Source organism: Loxodonta africana, chromosome 3 (genome assembly GCF_030014295.1).
Source record: "Loxodonta africana isolate mLoxAfr1 chromosome 3, mLoxAfr1.hap2, whole genome shotgun sequence".
Lineage (NCBI taxonomy): Eukaryota > Metazoa > Chordata > Mammalia > Proboscidea > Elephantidae > Loxodonta > Loxodonta africana.
In genome coordinates, this window is record NC_087344.1 from 155,298,387 (window position 1) to 155,319,878 (window position 21,492).

A 21,492-nucleotide genomic window follows, 5' to 3' on the forward strand; every position below is an offset into this window, starting at 1 on the left:
GTAAATCTTTACAGAAGCAGACTGCTACATCTTTCTCCCGTGAAGCGTCTGGTGGGTTCAAACCACCAACCTTTCAGTTAGCAGCCGAGCCCTTAACCACTAAACCCAGGACACCTTTAAATTATAGTATAGTGTATTTAAAAGTATGGCGCAGTGGATAAAGCACTCGGCTGCTAACCAAAAGGTTGGTGGTACTGAATCCGCCAGCTGATCCGCGAGAGAAAGATGTGGCAGACTCCTATAAAGATTTAAAGCCTTGGAAACCCTATGGGGCAGTTACACTCTGTCCTATAGGGTGGCTATGAGTCGGAATCCACTGGACGGCAATGGGTTTCAGTGGGTGCTTACTTTATATTAAAGTAAGTGAAGTAAGTATACAGTAAGTACTTACCATATTAAAGTAAGTACTGTTTGCTCTATGGTGATAAAGTGGTAAACCTGGTCTCCTGGGCTCCACCTTGAAGGGATGCCCAACCTAAGCTAGAGCAAGCCTCTACAGAGAATCTGTATCTGGTCAACTTGAAATTCTCCAGGTTTGATTAGGCCAGAAGTTTTCTTAATCTTAACTGCACATTAGAATCGCTGGGAAAGTTTTTATTAAAAACTTTCAGAGATTGATTGATTGGTCTGGGGTGAAGCCCAAGTACCTGTAATTTTATAAAAGCTCCCTGGGGGAATTTAATGGTCAGCCAGGCTTGAGAATTCTGTAGGACCTGTTAGACACCTCCTTTCTTGGGGAGTCCCTGGGTGATACAGGCAGTTAATACACTTGGCTGCTAACTGAAAGAGGGCTCGAGGTCACCCAGACGTGCCACTGAAGAAAGAACTGGCAATCTACTGTCTGAAAATCAGCCACTGAAAACTGTATGGAGCACAGTTCTACCCTGACATATCGGGCCACCATGAGTCAGAGTTGAAGTGATGGCAACTGGTTTGGGTTTTTTTTGTTTTTTCTTTCTTGGGGATGATCGTAAGTAAAACTCATGACCCTCAAATCCTGTCCTCCACTAAGGGCTTTAGAGGCAAAGAGCACTGTAGGCTGCAGGAGGCTTTGTTGCCTGTCTGCTCTTGCTAGGTCTACCTTTCACACATACCCTCCCCGCTTCCTGGCTCCGAATAGTTAAGATAATAAAGGCCAGGAAAAGAGCTTGTCCTTGCTGTTCTTCAGATAAAGCCGGAAGGGGCATTGCAGGCTGTCGCAGGCCTTTTGTCTCTTGTATTCATGGGCTACCTTCCTCCCCTTATTTCTGAGTATTACCCCCCCCCCCCCGCTCCCCCAGCTCCTTTAACAAAACAGGATTCCAGGCCCTGCTCTGTGTCTCTGCCCTGGGTGATCATGTTGTTTCTGTACATTCCTGCCCAGGGAGGAGAAAGGGCGGGGGGCGGTGTGCACCTAGCATGAACAGCCCAGGAAGGGAGGGGTGCACATAGCATGAACAGCCCAGGGCTTGTCTCCTCACTGTCGGAGCCTCAAGTGCTCTGCAGATTACAGGTCCCTGCTTCAAGGCTGTGTTCTCTAGGTCACCTCTGCTAACTCAAAGCAAATTCCAATGGTTTTCAATTTCCAGCTGCCCCGATGGGATCCAGGGACTGTTCACCACCCTCTGCATCCATCAATGACCTGCCTCATCAGGAAATGCTCCACTGGAGATGGTTTTTCCTTGAGCCCACCTCGAAGTGGAAACCAGTAAGGGATGGGGTGGGGTGGGACAACGTGCTCCATAGACCATGTTGCCCTGTGTTAGAAAGGTTGGGGAGAGGTATCAGCCTATGTGCAGTGTTCAGGCTGGTATTCCCACACATGTATTTGGAGGATTGTCATCCTATGTGGAAGGACTGACAGGCCTCACCGGTTACCGAAGACCAGAGATCTTTGAAAGCAATTTGATGCAGTCTTTTGTTCCATAGAAGATAATCTACACTTTCCCTGACCCTAGGACTAGAGTGGCTCTTCCGCACAGGTGTTCCCATAATACTTTCTACATGTTACTTGGATATGATCAGCTTCCCCTCCTCCCCAAGGCTGTGGCTCATTAAGAGCAGAGACCCCGAGTTCACTCCGTAAATGTATACTGAGTGTCCATGTGCGAGGAGGCTTAGTGCTTGATACTGGGGATGCGTCTATGAGAGAGTTGGAGAAGCTGGCACATTCTAACACTATAGAGGTGTGAAGGTGAAGGCCGATACTGTTCTCTGCCTAGCCTCAAACCCGGCTTCCTGGTGGTGAGTTATTGTGCAAACTCTAAATATAACTTTTGAGATTTGGTCTGACCCCTGGAAAAGCCCTGCTTTATTAAAAAGGAGGAACTTAATACCAAGGCTTCAAGGGTTATGCATGGGCACGATGGTACCTTCGGCAAAACCTCGGGGTTAAGAAGCACGAGTCCAGATTCTCTGCTGCAGACTAGTGTGACTTTAAGTCAGGGTCACCTCTACCGCAGATGGGGTAATGTCCTCTTTATCTGGCTTTCATGGGCAAGTGAAAAGGGCCCTCTGCAACCTTGGAGAGAGGCTGGGGGAGCAATGGGCTGGGAAAGGATCTGGATCATGTTGCTAGGGTGCTAAACAGGTTTCAGCTGAGCTGAAATCACTAGGAAGAAAGGCCTGGTAATCTATTTTCGAAATATCAGTCAATGAAAACCCAATCTGATCACAGAGGTGGTGCAAGACCAGGAAGCATTTTGTCCTGTTGTGCCTGGGGTCACAATGAATTGGGGGCCAACTTGATGGCAACTACCAACAGCTCTACTGTTTTCTGCATTGAAATGATACTGTGAGAGTCATAGATGTGAGGTCTCAGCCAGAGGGCCTCTGGACTGAGAGAGCTGCTGTTCAAGGGTGCCTCCACCGAGGTTGAGCACTATAGGGGGACTTGATCTTGGCCTCTTCTGTCGGTGGGAAGATGCAGGTGTGAGGTGAGAGGAGGAGGTCAAACAAAGTAACACACATGATGGTTTGGGGGAGATTTAGAAGCCGTGTAACGTTAGGAGCAAATTGTCCCATGGTGGTCGTGCCCAGTGCTGCAGTGAAGAGACTGCTGAGGGGCTTGTACTATAGCTCCCAGGACCCTAGAGGAGTCCCTGTTGCTGCAAAGAGCTAGTGCTCTTGGCTACTAACCCAAAGGTTGAAGATTTGAGTCCACCCAGAGGTGCTTCAAAAGAAAGGCTTGGTGATCTACTTCCAAAATATCAGTCATTGAAAACCCTGTGGAGCGTAGTTCTACTCTGACACTCACGGAATTGCCGCGAGTTGGAATCGACTCAAGGGCACTGGTTTTAGGAGCCTAGAAGGAGAAGAGAGGCAGTTGCCTTGTGTTTGGATTGCAGCTTCTGGAATTTCCAGCTCCTGAGGCAGGAGGTAAGGGAATGAGAGGGAATGGCCTTCCCTTTCCCTGGGAGGAAGAAAGGAGGGAAGGAAGGAGGGAGAGAAGGAGGAAGGAAGGAAGGAAAGGAGGAAGAAAGGAGGGAGGAAGGGAGGGAGGGAGGGAGGGAAGGGGGAAGGAAGGAAGGAAGAAAGGAAGGAAGGAAGGAAGGAAGGAAGGAAGGAAGGAAGGAAGGAAGGAAGGAAGGAAGGAAGGAAGGAAGGAAGGAAGGAAGGAAGGAAGGGAAAGGGAGGAAGGAAAGGCAAGAAGGGAGGAAGGGGAGGGAAGGGAAGGAAGGAAGGAGGGAGGGAAGGGGGGAAGGAAGAACTAGTCCTGCTGTCCCTTTGAGGCTAGCTGAGCCCACTTTACCCTCAGCACACTGTGTCAGGAGAGTGCAGGACAGAGCTTCGGCATTAACTGGCAGTAATCCTGAGCAAGGGTTTGGTTTGTCTGGGCTTCTGTTTCCTCTTCAGGAGACAGTCTCTATGGGCACTCGCCACTCTGATGTCTGATGATTTCCAAAGAGTTTAACTCCTATTTGGGAGACATCCTTAGGTCAATGCAAGAGGATTGACTTCTGTAGTCCAGGCTATCATGAGCTTTCAGAGGAGGGAGGTAATCAATATTTAGCGAATTCCTACTCAGTCCTACTCCTTGATCTTGGGGTATTGTCCACCTTTACAGATGAGGTGCCAGGTGCAACTAGAGTTGGAGGAGGCTTAGAAAAACACTTTCTCAAATAGCTTTAGCTTCAAACAAATAAATAATCCAACACAGGATGGTGCTATAATAAAGCAGAGCTATAAAAAAAAAAAAAAAAATTTTTTTTTTAATAGAAATACGGAGGGGCCAGAGGATGTGCAAACGATTTACAACTACCCAGTGTCATTGGAAACAGACCTTAGAAATGGGCCACAACCTTCATTTTACAGATGAGAAACAGACCCTGAAAGGTGAGGAGATTTGCCCAGCTTTGAAGGCAAAATTGCAATGAGAACCCAGAGTTTTCACTCTTATTTGCAGAAATTACCAGTTTACCAATTGCTATCAGATTGATTCTGACTCATGGTGACCCCCATGTCTGTCGGAGTAGAAGTGTGCTCCATAGGGTTTTCGATGACTGATTTTCCAGAAGTAGATCACCGGGCCTTTCTTCAAGGCACTTCTCTCTGGGTAGGCTTCAACCACCAAACTTTTGGTTAGCGCGCAGGTGTGTTAACTATTTGTACCACCCAGGGACTTTGCAGAAACAGTCTCCTTCTAAACCAAGAGAACACTCTTCTTTTTTGCCCTCCTCCCTTTCCTTGTGGTTTTTTCCTCACCCCCACCGACTTTTGTTCCTGTACTGCAACACACCTGCCTGTCCTATTCACCTAGGGCTCACATTCCACAGCTGACATTCTGGTGGGAGGGCTGGAGCTGTATGGGCCCAACAGAAGGCTTAGGCAGCTGGTGTGCTGATTAAGCCTACCCTCTGACCTCTTTCCAAATGTTCTCTTATCCTAATTTTTTTTTTTTTCCTTAACAAATATATTGGCAGGGGAGCCTCCTGACTCTCTATCTCCTTGGCCTCCAGGAAATTATACCTTCCCCTACCTCTGTTCTCACAGTCCCTGGGTGATGTAAACAGTTAAGCACCTGACTACGAGCCAAAAGGTTGGCAGTTTGAAACCACCCACAAGAGCCTCAGAAGACAGGCCTGGTGATCTGCTTCCAAAAGGTCACAGGCTTGAAAACCCTGTGGAGCAGTGTGTGCACATGGGGTTGCCATGAGTCAGAATTTAGTCAACAGCATCTAACAACAACACCCCTCTTCTCAGCACTACACTCTCAGGCCCAGCTTAAAAAGAAAAAAAAAGGGGGGAGGGGGGAGGAAACAAAAAACACTGCTGTCTAGCTGACTCTGACTCATGGTGACCCAATGTGTTTCAGAGTAGAACTGTGCTCCATAGGGTTTTCTTTCTTTTTTTTTTTTCAGTAACTTTTATTAAGCTTCAAGTGAACGTTTACAAATCCAATCAGTCTGTCACATATAAGTTTACATACATCTCACTCCCTACTCCCACTTGCTCTCCCCGTCTTGAGTCAGCCCTTTCAGTCTCTCCTTTCTTGACAATTTTGCCGGCTTCCCTCTCTCTCTATCCTCCCATCCCCTCTCCAGACAAGAGTTGCCAACACAATCTCAAGTGTCCACCTGATATAATTAGCTCACTCTTCATCAGCGTCTCTCTCCCACCCACTGACCAGTCCCTTTCATGTCTGATGAGTTGTCTTCGGGGATGGTTCCTGTCCTGTGCCGACAGAAGGTCTGGGGAGCATGGCCGCCGGGATTCCTCTAGTCTCAGTCAGACCATTAAGTTTGGTCTTTTTATGAGAATTTGGGGTCTGTATCCCACTGATCTCCTGCTCCCTCAGGGGTCCTCTGCTGTGCTCCCTGTCAGGGCAGTCATCGATTGTGGCCGGGCACCAACTAGTTCTTCTGGTCTCAGGATGATGTAGGTCTCTGGTTCATGTGGCCCTTTCTGTCTCTTGGGCTCTTAGTTGTCGTGTGGCCTTGGTGTTCTTCATTTTCCTTTGCTCCAGGTGGGTTGAGACCAATTGATGCATCTTAGATGGCCACTTGTTAGCATTTAAGACCCCAGACGCCACATTTCAAAGTGGGATGCAGAATGATTTCATGATAGAATTATTTTGCCAATTGACTTAGAAGTCCCTGCAAACCATGTTCCCCAGACCCCCGCGCTTGCTCCGCTGACCTTTGAAGCATTCATTTTATCCCGGAAACTTCTCTGCATTTGGTCCAGTCCAATTGAGCTGACCTTCCATGTATTGAGTGTTGTCTTTCCCTTCACCTAAACCAGTTCTTATCTACTGATTAATCAATAAAAAAACCCTGTCCCACCCTCCCTCCCTCCCCCCTTCGTAACCACAAAAGTATGTGTTCTTCTCAGTTTTTTCTATTTCTCAAGATCTTATAATAGTGGTCTTATACAATATTTGTCCTTTTGCCTCTGACTAATTTCGCTCAGCATAATGCCTTCCAGGTTCCTCCATGTTATGAAATGTTTCACAGATTCGTCACTGTTCTTTATCGATGCGTAGTATTCCATTGTGTGAATATACCACAATTTATTTACCCATTCATCCGTTGATGGACACCTTGGTTGCTTCCAACTTTTTGCTATTGTAAACAGAGCTGCAATAAGCATGGGTGTGCATATATCTGTTTGTATGAAGGCTCTCGTATCTCTAGGGTATATTCCGAGGAGTGGGATTTCTGGGTTGTATGGTAGTTCTATTTCTAACTGTTTAAGATAACGCCAGATAGATTTCCAAAGTGGTTGTACCATTTTACATTCCCACCAGCAGTGTATGAGAGTTCCAATCTCTCCGCAGCCTCTCCAACATTTATTATTTTGTGTTTTTTGGATTAATGCCAGCCTTGCTGGTGTGAGATGGAATCTCATCGTAGTTTTAATTTGCATTTCTCTAATGGCTAATGATCGAGAGCATTTTCTCATGTGTCTGTTGGCTGCCTGAATATCTTCTTTAGTGAAGTGTGTGTTCATATCCTTTGCCCACTTCTTGATTGGGTTGTTTGTTTTTTTGTGGTTGAGTTTTGACAGAATCATGTAGATTTTAGAGATCAGGCGCTGGTTGGAGATGTCATAGCTGAAAATTCTTTCCCAATCTGTAGGTGGTCTTTTTACTCTTTTGGTGAAGTCTTTAGATGAGCGTAGGTGTTTGATTTTTAGGAGCTCCCAGTTATCGGGTTTCTCTTCATCATTTGTGGTAATATTTTGTATTCTGTTTATACCTTGTATTAGGGCTCCTAGGGTTGTCCCAATTTTTTCTTCCATGATCTTCATCGTTTTAGTCTTTATGTTTAGGTCTTTGATCCACTTGGAGTTAGTTTTTGTGCACGGTGTGAGGTATGGGTCCTGTTTCATTTTTTTGCAAATGGATATCCAGTTATGCCAGCACCATTTGTTAAAAAGGCTATCTTTTCCCCAATTAATTGACACTGGTCCTTTGTCAAATATCAGCTGCTCATACGTGGATGGATCTATGTCTGGGTTCTCAATTCTGTTCCATTGGTCTATGTGCCTGTTGTTGTACCAGTACCAGGCTGTTTTGACTACTGTGGCTGTATAATAGGTTCTGAGGTTAGGTAAAGTGAGGCCTCCCACTTTCTTCTTCTTTTTCAGTAGTGCTTTGCTTATCCGGGGCTTCTTTCCCTTCCATATGAAATTGGTGATTTGTTTCTCTATCCCCTTAAAATATGACATTGGAATTTGGATCGGAAGTGCATTATATGTATAGATGGCTTTTGGTAGAATAGACATTTTTACTATGTTAAGTCTTCCTACCCATGAGCAAGGTATGTTTTTCCACTTAAGTATGTCCTTTTGAATTTCTTGTAGTAGAGCTTTGTAGTTTTCTTTGTATAGGTCTTTTACATCCTTGGTAAGATTTATTCCTAAGTATCTTATCTTCTTGGGGGCTACTGTGAATGGTATTGATTTGGTTATTTCCTCTTCGATGTTCTTTTTGTTGATGTAGAGGAATCCAAGTGATTTTTGTATGTTTATTTTATAACCTGAGACTCTGCCAAACTCTTCTATTAGTTTCAGTAGTTTCCTGGAGGATTCCTTAGGGTTTTCTGTGTATATAATCATGTCATCTGCAAATAGTGATAACTTTACTTCTTCCTTGCCAATCCGGATACCCTTTATTTCTTTGTCTAGCCTAATTGCCCTGGCTAGGACTTCTAGCACGATGTTGAATAAGAGTGGTGATAAAGGGCATCCTTGTCTGGTTCCCGTTCTCAAGGGAAATACTTTCAGGTTCTCTCCATTTAGAGTGATATTGGCTGTTGGCTTTGCGTAGATGCCCTTTATTATGTTGAGGAATTTTCCTTCAATTCCTATTTTGGTAAGAGTTTTTATCATAAATGGGTGTTGGACTTTGTCAAATGCCTTTTCTGCATCAATTGATAAGATCATGTGGTTTTTGTCTTTTGTTTTATTTATGTGGTGGATTACATTAACGGTTTTTCTGATATTAAACCAGCCTTGCATACCTGGTATAAATCCCACTTGATCAGGGTGAATTATTTTTTTGATGTGTTGTTGGATTCTATTGGCTAGAATTTTGTTGAGGATTTTTGCATCAATGTTCATGAGGGATATAGGTCTATAATTTTCTTTTTTTGTAATGTCTTTACCTGGTTTTGGTATCAGGGAGATGGTGGCTTCATAGAATGAGTTGGGTAGTATTCCGTCATTTTCTATGCTTTGGAATACCTTCAGAAGTAGTGGTGTTAACTCTTCTCTGAAAGTTTGGTAGAACTCTGCAGTGAAGCCGTCCGGGCCACGGCTTTTTTTTTGTTGGGAGTTTTTTGATTACCGTTTCAATCTCTTGTTTTGTTATGGGTCTATTTAGTTGTTCTACTTCTGAATGTGTTAGTTTAGGTAGGTAGTGTTTTTCCAGGAATTCATCCATTTCTTCTAGGTTTTCAAATTTGTTAGAGTACAATTTTTCATAATAATCTGAAATGATTCTTTTAATTTCATTTGGTTGTGTTGTGATGTGGTCCTTCTCGTTTCTTATTCGGGTTATTTGTTTCCTTTCCTGTATTTTTTTAGTCAGTCTAGCCAATGGTTTATCAATTTTGTTAATTTTTTCAAAGAACCAGCTTTTGGCTTTGTTAATTCTTTCAATTGTTTTTCTGTTCTCTAATTCATTTAGTTCAGCTCTAATTTTTATTATTTGTTTTCTTCTGGTGCCTGATGGATTCTTTTGTTGCTCACTTTCTATTTGTTCAAGTTGTAGGGACAGTTCTCTGATTTTGGCTCTTTCTTCTTTTTGTATGTGTGCGTTTATCGATATAAATTGGCCTCTGAGCACTGCTTTTGCTGTGTCCCAGAGGTTTTGATAGGAAGTATTTTCATTCTCGTTGCTTTCTATGACTTTCCTTATTCCCTCCTTGATGTCTTCTATAACCCAGTCTTTTTTCAGGAGGGTATTGTTCATTTTCCAAGTATTTGATTTCTTTTCCCTAGTTTTTCTGTTATTGATCTCTAGTTTTATTGCCTTGTGGTCTGAGAAGATGCTTTGTAATATTTCGATGTTTTGGACTCTGCAAAGGTTTGTTTTATGACCTAATATGTGGTCTATTCTAGAGAATGTTCCATGTGCGCTAGAAAAAAAAGTATATTTTGCAGCAGTTGGGTGGAGAGTTCTGTATAAGTCAATGAGGTCAAGTTGGTTGATTGTTGTAATTAGATCTTCCGTGTCTCTATTGAGCTTCTTACTAGATGTCCTGTCCTTCTCCGAAAGTGGTGTGTTGAAGTCTCCTACTATAATTGTGGAGGTATCTATCTCACTTTTCAATTCTGTTAAAATTTGATTTATGTATCTTGCAGCCCTGTCATTGGGTGCATAAATATTTAATATGGTTATGTCTTCCTGATCAATTGTCCCTTTTATCATTATATAGTGTCCTTTTTTATCCTTTGTGGTGGATTTAAGTCTAAAGTCTATTTTACCAGAAATTAATATTGCTACTCTTCTTTTTCGCTTATTGTTTGCTTGATATACTTTTTTCCATCCTTTGAGTTTTAGTTTGTTTGTGTCTCTAAGTCTAAGGTGTGTCTCTTGTAGGCAGCATATAGATGGATCGTGTTTCTTTATCCAGTCCGTGACTCTCTGTCTCTTTATTGGCGCATTTAGTCCATTTACATTCAGGGTAATTATAGATAAATAAGTTTTTAGTGGTGTCATTTTGATGCCTTTTTATGTGTGTTGTTGACAATTTCATTTTTCCGCATACTTTTTTGTGCTGAGGCGTTTTTCTTAGTAAATTGTGAGATCCTCATTTTCATAGTGTTTGACTTTATGTTAGTTGAGTCGTTACATTTTTCTTGGCTTTTATCTTGAGTTATGGAGTTGTTATACCTTTTTGTGGTTACCTTATTATTTACCCCTATTTTTCTAAGTAAAAACCTAACTTGTATTGTTCTATATCGCCTTGTATCGCTCTCCATCTGGCAGTTCAATGCCTCCTGTATTTAGTCCCTCTTTTTGATTATTGTGATCTTTTACCTGTTGACTTCCATGATTCCCTGTTATGTGTATTTTTTTTTTAATTAATCTTAATTTGTTTGTTTTTGTGATTTCCCTATTTGAGTTGATATCAGGACGTTCTGTTTTGTGACCTTGTGTTGTGCCGATATCTGATATTATTGGTTCTCTGACCAAACAATATCCTTTAGTATTTCTTGTAGCTTTGGTTTGGTTTTTGCAAATTCTCTAAACTTGTGTTTGTCTGTAAATATCTTAGTTTTGCCTTCATATTTCAGAGAGAGTTTTGCTGGATATATGATCCTTGGCTGGCAGTTTTTCTCCTTCAGCGCTCTGTATATGTCGTCCCATTCCCTTCTTGCCTGCATGGTTTCTGCTGAGTAGTCTGAACTTATTCTTATTGATTCTCCCTTGAAGGAAACCTTCCTTTTCTCCCTGGCTGCTTTTAAAATTTTCTGTTTATCTTTGGTTTTGGTGAGTTTGATGATAATATGTCTTGGTGTTTTTCTTTTTGGATCAATCTTAAATGGGGTTCGATGAGCATCTTGGATAGATATCCTTTCGTCTTTCATGATGTCAGGGAACTTTTCTGTCAGGAGTTCTTCAACTATTTTCTCTGTGTTTTCTGTCCCCCCTCTCTGTTCTGGGACTCCAATCATCCGCAGGTTATCCTTCTTGATAGAGTCCCACATAATTCTTAGGGTTTCTTCATTTTTTTTTAATTCTTTTATCTGATTTTTTTTCAGCTATGTTGGTGTTGATTCCCTGGTCCTCCAGATGTCCCAGTCTGCATTCTAATTGCTCGAGTCTGCTCCTCTGACTTCCTATTGCGTTGTCTAATTCTGTAATTTTATTGTTAATCTTTTGGATTTCTACATGTTGTCTCTCTATGGATTCTTGTAACTTATTAATTTTTCCACTATGTTCTTGAATAATCTTTTTGAGTTCTTCAACAGTTTTATTGGTGTGTTCCTTGGCTTTTTCTGCAGTTATCCTAATTTCATTTGTGATATCTTTAAGCATTCTGTAAATTAGTTTTTTATATTCTGTATCTGATAATTCCAGGATTGTATCTTCATTTGGGAAAGATTTTGATTCTTTTGTTTGGGGGGTTGGAGAAGCTGTCATGGTCTGCTTCTTTAAGTGGTTTGATATGGATTGTTGTCTCCGAGCCATCACTGGGAAACTAGTTTTTCCAGAAAATCCGCTAAAAAAAAAAATGCAGTCAGACCCCTATCAGAGTTCTCCCTCTGGCTCAGGCTATTCGGATGTTAATGAAGCCGCCTGGGGAGGGTAGGGGAGGGGACAGAGAGATAGGAGAGTAGCACCTCAGAATATAGCCAGAGTTGCTTGTCTTGCTTGGAATGACTATTATGTCTGAGATTCCCGCGGGCGCGTCGCCTATGTGTGCTGGCTGTGTGGAGATTTCCCCGGGGGGTCTGGCCCAGTGGAGTCACAGTCAGATCCTCCGCTTCCAGCCCCACGCCCAGCGTCAAGGCTCCCCTACTGGGATGGTGCACTCTCGACTCCAAAATCAGTCGCTGCCTCCCGGGGACTTCTCGTCCCTCCAGCCGCGTGGCCGTGCCGTCCCCGCGAACCAGGTGGGCCCCTTCCTGGGGTTAGTTCAGGGGGGTGGAGCAGCTCTCCGTGTTTATGCCTTACCTGCGTCCAGTCCAAATCCCAGCTGGAACGGTTCCCCGGCTGGGACGCTGCTCTTCCTGCTCCAAGACCAGTCACTGCCTCCCGGGGACTTCTCCTACCGGCTGCGTCCCACGCTGCCCGCGGAACCGGCTGGTCTCCCTCCTGGGGTTAGTTCAAGGGAGTGGAGCAGCTCTCTGTCCTTGTGCCGTACCTGACTGGTACGCTGGCTCCAGGCTCTGGAAACAATCGCTGCTTCCCCGTATTAGTTTGTTCTCTGTCTCTAAATCTGTGTTTGTTGTTCAGGGTTCGTAGATTGTTATGTATGTGATCGATTCACTTGTTTTTCCGTGTCTTTGTTGTAAGAGGGATCCGAGGTAGCGTCTGCCTAGTACGCCATCTTGGCTCTGCCCCCCTCCATAGGGTTTTCAATGACTGATATTTCAGAAGTAGACCACCAGGCATTTTTCTTCCAAGGCACCTCTGGGTGGACTTGAACCACCAACCTTTCTGTTAGTAGCTCAGCATTTTAACCATTTGCACCACTCAGGTCAAGCTTAGGGCCAGCAAATAATGGGTCACTATTACAGGTAGTTGTAGAGCACAACTTTGTCATGCTTAAGGGACACTCATACTTGCACTACCTTCATTGTGTTTCCTAACATCCAGTTCATTCTGGTCCAGAGTCCCTTCGCTTGTTTTTCTTTAAGAAAACCATCTTCTTTCCTTCATTCCTTAAGTATTTATTGAGTGCTAACTATGGGCCAGATGTGGAGCTACAGCTGTGCAGAGGTTGTCAGTATAGAGTCTCTGTGCTGCCCTCCCAGAGCCCACAGTCTATAGTGGGGAAGACACAACTACATAAACACCCACGCTGGACTGTGAAAGGTGCTAATGGTGGATAACTTGGCAGGCCATGGGTACCTAACCAAGGGACACAGCACTCCTCCCTGGAAGGCCTGGAGACTTCCGGGAGAAGTGCAACCTAAAGCACGAGGAGGAGTTGTCTGAGGGAAGGGTGTCCAGGGGATGGAGGTGTGTTGCAGGCAATGGTGATGGTGGAAGCTTGGTGTGGCTGGAATACCTTCAGGTAATGGTTGGAGAAATGGCAGAAGCTGCAGTGCAGTCCCTCCATCCCTGGATAGGCTGTGCTTCTCAGAAATCTGTACGTATCCTGGCCCCCAGATCCCTGCTAAAAACTTTTGTCTTAGCCATAGGGATTCCAGTGTGTTTTTAGCAGCAGAGTGGAAAGGTCCAGATTCTGGCCCAGCTCTGCTACTGACTGGCTGGGTTATCTTGGAAAGTTACTTAACTTCTTGGGTCTTGATTTCCTCATTTGTAAAATTTAAAATGGAGGAAGAAAAGGAGCCCACAGTTAAAAGCATGCGTAAATGTCTCAGAGGTCATTTTTAGCTCTGAAATCTGAACTCCACAAACGCTTTGATCTGCCTGGGAAGAGACAGGAAGCCTCCCCTGTTTACCTATGGTTAAGCGAGAGTAGTTTTGCCTATGCTGGAAGAAATTCTCATAGTCAGGACCAGCTGCATAATTTGAGGGGTTCACTGAAAAATGAAATGTGGGGCCCTTTGTTCAGAAATTGTTAAGAATTTCCAGACAGCCACAGCAGAGCATTAGACCAAGCGTGGGCCTTGTGTGACGACACAGGTCACTGTCCATGAGGCTGCCCTGCCCGTAAGTACACCAGTGGTCTCACAGACTCCAGCTGGCATGAGGAGAAATTTAGACCTGGGTTCATGACAGGGACAGTCCTACCTCAGTGGCTGGGGTCCATGCGAGGATAACACAGGACTAGCAACACCCCTTGTGCCCAGCCTGAAGTCTTGGCTTGTGTACCTATTTTGGAAGAACAACTGGCTTTGCTGCTGTTGGCTCTTCTGTCTTGATCTCTCTTGAGGCTAGGCTACACTCTCAGTTAGCGGGGAGCTTCAGCTTTCTAGAATAGATGACTTCCAGAGTTTGTAGCTGACCCCAACGCCCCCTGCTCTTGGGTACAGAGTGGCCCGTCCACTTTTTGTTCACCCTCCCTTCCCCCTCCAGTTCCTCGTAATGAATCTCTTTCATGCTTCCAAGCACTGACTCCACTCCCTGCTCACAAAGCAAGTTGTGTGAGACCCCAGGCCAGTATAAAGGAAAAGTAATGCCCCCATGTTCCACACTCCCCCCCGCCGCACCCAGTTCCCTGGGATGTTTAAGAAGCACTTGTAGCCAGAGAGATTGAGTTGTTGTCTTCACCGTGAGCCACTTCAGGTTCAGTTTTTTAAAACAGAATTTTCTTATTTTTGTAAAATAAAAACTCTCTGGGTGTTATACTCTTTTAGGTTTAATTTCCAGTCCTCTTAGAACCTTCACAGCCAGGCATTGTCTTCACGAAAGCCTCTTCTCTCTTCTTCTCATATTTACTTCCTTTCACTTACTCATTCACTCTTCACAAACAAACAAAAACAAAATCCATTGTTGTTGAGTCAGTTTCGACTCATAACGACACTGTAGGACAGTGTAGAACCGCCCCACAGGGCTTCCACAGCTGTAATCTTTACGGAAACAGAGTGCCACGTTTTTCTCCCACGGAACTGCTAGTCAGTTTGAACCGCCAGCCTTTCGGTTAGCAGCTGAACACTTTAACTACTAGTCTACCAGCCTCCTTCCCACCCTTCACACAGTACAAATAAATTCATTTGTCTACCCCATCCCCCACCGCTACTGCTTCTCTTCCTCCTGATTCTCATTACAACGACCTAACTTCCTGGGGTTCATTGACACCTTGAAGTCATCTTTGAATTCCTCTTTGTTTTGTCATTTCTCCTGCCTCCCTAACTTCCTTTCCTCTCCATCTCAGCAATTTAATTCAGTTTTGCTTTTGTAAAAATCTCTCAAGCATTCATCTATCCATCTGCCTATCTATCTATCTATCTAATATCTACCTACCAATCTAACCATGTAAACCCTGGTGGCATAGCGGTTAAGTGCTATGGCTGCTAACCCAAGGGTTGGCAGTTCAAATCCACCAGGCAGTCCTTGAAAACTCTATGGGGCAGTTTCTACCCTGTCCTATAGAGTCACTATGAGTCGGAATCGACTCCAAGGCACTGGGTTTGGTTTTTTTGGTTATCTAACCATGTTTTTTTTTTTTTTTAAACCATGTATCCCTTCAGTGTGCTCACTTTGTGTCAGACAGGACATAGGACTAGATACTGGGGACAAAGAGATGAAATGGCGTGTTCCTGCCTCTGAGGACATGACAGTGTCGTCAGGAAGCAGAATATGTATAAATAAATTAATACGGTGCAATTATACCTGCACGCAGCACAGAGGCGGTGAAATGGAAAGCTCTGCTTGGTGAATCGGGAGTTCAGCAGGGAGTGCTGGCAGGAAGGGTGGGGACACTCTAAGCAGAAGGGACAGTATGCAATGGCATGGAAGTACGTACAAGAATGACATATGAAAGAAGCCAAGGCTTGGCACATGACTGGAGCCTAACGCTGGAGAATCTGGGGATAGGGCAGGGGAGTGGTGAGAATTTGCTCTGGAGAGATAGGTACGGGGCTTGATCTTATGAGGCCTTATATGTTGTCCTAAGGCGCTCAGCCTTCTCCTAAGGGTGCTGGGGCCCCCCTGAACAGTCATGAGGAAGGGAATGACGTGGCAAGATTTGGGTTTGGGATAGACTATTCTAGCAACACTGCTGAGAATGGGTTTCAGAGAAGAATTTCAGAAGGAGAATTTTGTGGAAGAATGGGCAAGAGATAATAAGGGCCTGAAGCAAGGCTATGTTACCAGGGATGGAGAGGACACATTAAACAGGTATTTTGGAAGTAAAATAGGTAGGACTGAACAATAAGTTGGAGAGGAAGTAGGGGGTGGCATCCAGGCTTGAGAACGTCTGTGTGTGTGTGTGCGTGTGTGTGTGTGAGTCCTGTGACCACAGTCAGTCATTTCCTAAAGGAGTGCCCTTCTGCTCAGCCTGGCCCCAGCTGCCCTTCCGTTCCGTTTTATTAACACTACATAAATCAGGCCTTCATTCTTGCCTAGATTCTTGAAGGATCCTCTTAATCTCTTCTAATCCATCCTCCTGCTGCTGCCAAAGTCATCTTCCAAGGACAGCTAAGCAAGAATCTTCAGTGGTATCCCATTGCGTGTTGAATAAAGCCCAAGTTCGTTAGCCTGAGTATCAGTGTTCATTTCTAGGGCAGACATGGAGACATGCTCCTTTCCCTGAAAGAACTCTTCATTTGTCAGAGAAGGTGAGGCATATTGAAGTGTGAAATAGCTGAATGTCTAATGAAGGGAAGGGAAACAGAATTTCTGCTCTGAGGGGAAAGAAAGAAAGAGGCACAGTGTCTCCTCCTGTAGGAGACTGAAGGTGACCTTCATCTGTTTCCATGTCCAGCTGTGCCTTACACGTCTCCCCTGCACCAGTGCTTTCTGATCTGTCCAAACTTGTCTCACTGTTGCCTGAAAATGATTCCCCCATGTCCACCTCTGTGTCTTTGCAGACTCCATGCCTCTGCCTGGAATACTTTACACTCTGCCTGTTGAAATCCCAGCCATCTTTCAACATCCAGCCCAAAGGAAGGGCTCTATCGAGTCCCCTAGTTGGATGGGATCCTCCTCAAACACTTTACCTTTCTTCAGCACTTTGCCCATTTTACTGTGTTCAGTGTCTGAAATGTCTTGTATCTCCCCCACTAGACTGGGAGCAGAGATGAAAAACCGGAGCCCTGAGGCCTGGATCCAGCCTGCAGGTACATGGCCTTTGTTGTACACTTTGGTTTTCATCAAGAATAATGTAATGGATTGGACTGGACAATGGGTTGGAGAGGGATGCTGGTGAGGAGTGAGCTTCTTGGATCAGGTGGACACTTGAGACTATGTTGTCATCTCCTGCCTGGAGGGTAGGTGAGAGGGTGGAGGGGGTTAGAAGCTAGCAAAATGGACATGAAAAGAGAGAGTGTAGGGAGAGAGTGGGCTGTCTCATTAGGAGTAGAGTAATTGGGAGTATGTAGCAAGATGTATATCAGTTTTTATGTGAGAGACTGACTTGATTTGTAAACTTTCAATTATATAAAAAAAGAATATGCACTTTTTAAAATCACTTTTTGTTCCTGTTGGTTGATTCTGGCTCATGGTGACCCCAAGTGTACAGAGTAGAGCTGCTCTATAGAGTTTTTGAGGCTGTGACCTTTCAGAAGAAGATCTCCAGGCCTTTCTTCTGTGGTCCTTCTGGGTAGGTTTGAACCACCAACTTTTCAGCTAGCAGTTGAGCACTTAACTGTCTGTGCCACCAGGGACTCCTTTAAAATGATAACCTACATCAAACATACAGAAAAGTGAAGAATATGATATAATGTGTACCCGGGACCTAGCACCAAGATTAAACAGCTTGCCTCAGACACCTCCCAGGCTTCTTTTTAAGAAATAAAATATTCTATATACAAATTGACCAGTTGCCCGTGCATCCCGTCCCTCGAGCTGGCCTTCACATTGACTTTTAACATTTTAGAATTAGTTGCCAATATTTAGAATCAAGAGATTTCACATAAAAATTGGGATATTTTTGCTTTCCTTGAAGAGTCAGAAGGTCTGGTGGAAGAGCTGTAGGCCAGCATTCCAGCATTACTCATCAGAAGCTGCTGCTTCCCAGAGGCAGGATATGTGCGCGCTAGTCGCTATGAGTCGGAATCGACTCGATGGCACTGGGTTACTGGGTTAGCACTCCACACTCCCCACCACTCCCTAAGGTCTCTTACCCCCAGTTTATTTAACTTATGTATGGGGTCCTGGCTCTTTTAGGCAGCTGAGTTTGTCATCTTCATTTAAACTCTTTGAAGTGAAAGAGCCTTTTTATTACTGGACCACTAACTTGCTGAATAACCTTGAGCAAGTTATTTACTTCTCTGTGCCTCAGTTTCCTCATGTCAAATGGGGATAATAAGAGTACCTACTTTAGAGTGTTGTTATGAGGATTAATATGTATTTAGAGCAATACCTGGTTCGTAAGTCTGCTGTGGAAGGCCTACATTCATACAAATCCCTTGGGGCCAGATGTGTTTTGGAATTTAGATGTATTTTGAGTTTTAATAAGATAATAATTTTATGTAACAACCCCAGCAGAGCCTGGGTGGGTAAGGGGGGCAGCTCATCATCGAACACATCGATGTTTCCACAGAGAAATGCATGAATAGTCACATGAAGTCTTGTAAAGACTTACTCAGCTTCATATCGGCTCAGGTCAGGCTTTAGCACTAAATGAATTATGAAAAATGTTTTGGTTTTCAGAGCTTTTCTGGATTTCAGAATCGCAGCCAAAGGATCGTGTACCTATATTACTGTCTCTGTTTTTTACCCTTGCACTTCTCAGCCGAGTGCCTTGCACAGAGTAAGTAGTAAATGACAACTGAAAGCACAAGCAGGTGCGCGTTCACTGGGTTAAAACCCAAAACCAAAACAAACCCATTGCCACCGAGTTGATTCTGACTCATAGCAACCCTACAGGACAGAGTAGAACTGCCTTATAGAGTTTCCAAGGAGCACCTGGGTGGATTCGAACTGCTGACCTTTTGGTTAGCAGCTGTAGCTCTTACCTGCTACACCGCCAGGGTTTCCATTCACTGGGTTAGGTGGTAGGAATGTATGAGTTCAGAGAAAGGGGCTGAGCAGAAGTTATTGGGAAAGGCTTTACGGAGGAGGTGGGACTTGAGCTTGGCCCTGAAGGATGAATAGGACTTGGACAGGCAGGTGAGGGTGTTCCAGGCAGGGGCAACAGCCTGAGCAGTGTGCAAAGGAGAGGGTGAATGGGGGGGGGGGGGCAGGGTGAGAAGGATTTAAGGAGAGAGATTAGGTAGTTTAGGGGGCCAGACTCAGTGATATAGACTTGTTGCAGACCTCCAAGGGCTGAGGTGGAGATGACAATTGGGTGAATGGCCTGACAGAAAATTGGCTGAGGGCCCAGAAGGGCTGGGATGAGGGTGAAATAGATGGAAGGCCCACTAGACCAGGCTGTAGTAGAAATCCAGATCCTGTCTTCTCCCCTAACTACAAAACTCTAAATTATAGTTAATAACAAACAGACCAACAACGTTAACAAATCTCAATCTCACAATCCCACCCCTTTCTCCACTCATAATTAAGCCCAAGTATTTTATCTGAAGAGGTTTTTTATCTGAAGAAGAGTTGCAGACAGGGAGGAAGGTCAGAGCAGCTCTGGAATTGGGAGGAGTTTCCTCTATCCTGAGGGCCTGACTGCTCTAGGCCAGGACCCTAAGATAGATGTGCCCCATGTCCAAAGACAACCCGGGGGAAGACTCGGTCATCTAGGTAGAGGGAAGGGATGGGAAAGGCTAGGCTGAGACTGGCTTCCTTCTTCCCTCCGCGCCTCTGCTGCCCTCTTGCGGTGCATCTTACGCGGTGCATCCCGCGCTGTCCACCACAGGCTCGTATGCGCCCTGCGGCCCACCTCGCGGGGTCAGGGCAGGATGGTGGGCTTGCTGACCAAAACTTTCGGAGGACTTTTTGCTTATTCGGTTGAGTCTGCCAGCCCCTTCCTGCTTTCCCCTTTCCCAGCTGCCCTGGTAGGTTCACAGCTGTGGGATTTCACCAGGCTAAAAACCCAGGTGAAGGGCTCTTGTCCCAGACTACGCCACCTTCCTTTCCTCCCTTCTCTTGTGTGGCCGCTAACCAAAAGGTAGGCAGTTCGAATCCATCAGCCGCTCCTTGGCCACCCTGTGGGGCAATCCTTTCATCCTGTAGTTTCGCTATGAGTCAGCATCCACTCGATGGCAGTGGTTTTGGCTACTGGCATAAACACATGGAAGTGTGTGCTCCTTGCCAGAGCTGGATAGGAGTGGCTCTTGTGTTTCACTTCTCACCTTATCCCACTGCCTGGGGCCACTCCACCCTGATGCTGGGTGCTGATCATCTGACCACTGGGGTTGCGGAGGTGACAGAAACCTGTTCATCTGGACTAGAAGTGTTTTTTTTTTCCCCCACCACGTTGATTTCCCTTTCTCCTTCAGGGTGAATGCTTAAACTATCTTCTTTGTGGTAATCAAATTCAACTGAATTCGTGGTCTGTAAATTTCCTGTGTAAGAAAGAGTCCATCTTGATGTTGGGTATGACTCTTGTCATGGTTGTGGTACATGAGGACAGGTATCGCCCGCGTCTAGATGGGGGCAGCTTTCACCTCCTCACTCCTTGACCCTCACAGCAATCTCCTCAGGACTTCAGTTCACCACAGTCCTTGTTAACCCTGAGAATATTTCTTTTGATTGTTGGTCTTCCATTCAGTTAATGAATGTGCCATCATTTGAGCTCCTGAACGTGTCTAAATGAATGTGCCATCATTTGAGCTCCTGAACGTGTCTTTGTTGACCTCCTTTCATTAAGGAAATTGAGGATGAGAGGGCCAGTGAGTAAGGGAAAGATGGGGGAAAAGGAAAGGGGGTGGGTAAGGAGGTAGAAGGATAAAAGAAGAGCAGATGCAATGTAAGGGAGGGAGCTGGAGAAGGAAGGAGGTGAGACTGAGCCCCCAGGGTATTGTATTAAAAACCCCGTTTCTTTTGCTGGCCTTCCCCCCTCCTCCCCCACCAGCTTTGCATTTGACTCCTGCTTTTGCTTGGAGGTTATATGTAAACCCCATTGTGCCTTCCTAGTACGATTAAGGAAACCCTGGTGGCGTAGTGGTTAAGTGCTACAGCTGCTAACCAAAGGGTCGGCAGTTCGAATCCGCCAGGCACTCCTTGGAAACTCTATGGGGCAGTTCTGCTCTGTCCTATAGGGTTGCTATGAGTTGAAATCAACTCGATGGCACTTGGTTTTAGTATGATTAAGAATGTTGCTGATATAACTCGTATGAACTCCCTACCTGTAAACTCCTTTAAAAGTAATTTGCCTGCCCGGCCTTGGTGAGCATTCTTGGCAGCAGCTCTGACTGACTCCCTTTCCTTGTACAAGGAAATCAAGGTGCCTTTCCTGTTCTCCCACCTCAGTCTCTCGTTTGTTGGCCAATATGAGTCATGTGAGCAAGAACCTGGGGTTTCCACCCAGTAACAGAGGGAAAAAAAAAAAGAGGGAGTTAAATCTGTAGATGAGGGCTGTTAGATCTTTACTCCTTGGGCTGAGCAGGAGGTGAACTCTCAGGGAGAACTTATACTTCTTCCCTTTATTGTCCCAGAAGCCACCCATGATGTGGCTCCATTGGGTGATTTGAAAGGTTGACATATGGGGTTATGAAATACCAGACTGGCCAACACACACATACACAGGTGTGTTCTAGAGACCTTCAAGGAAACTGGTATTGGAGGTGGAGGCTGGATGCATCTCTGCTTCTCCTCCCCTGCCCAGGGCCCATTGGTTAGTGTATCCAAACCCTCCCAGACACCCCTCAAGG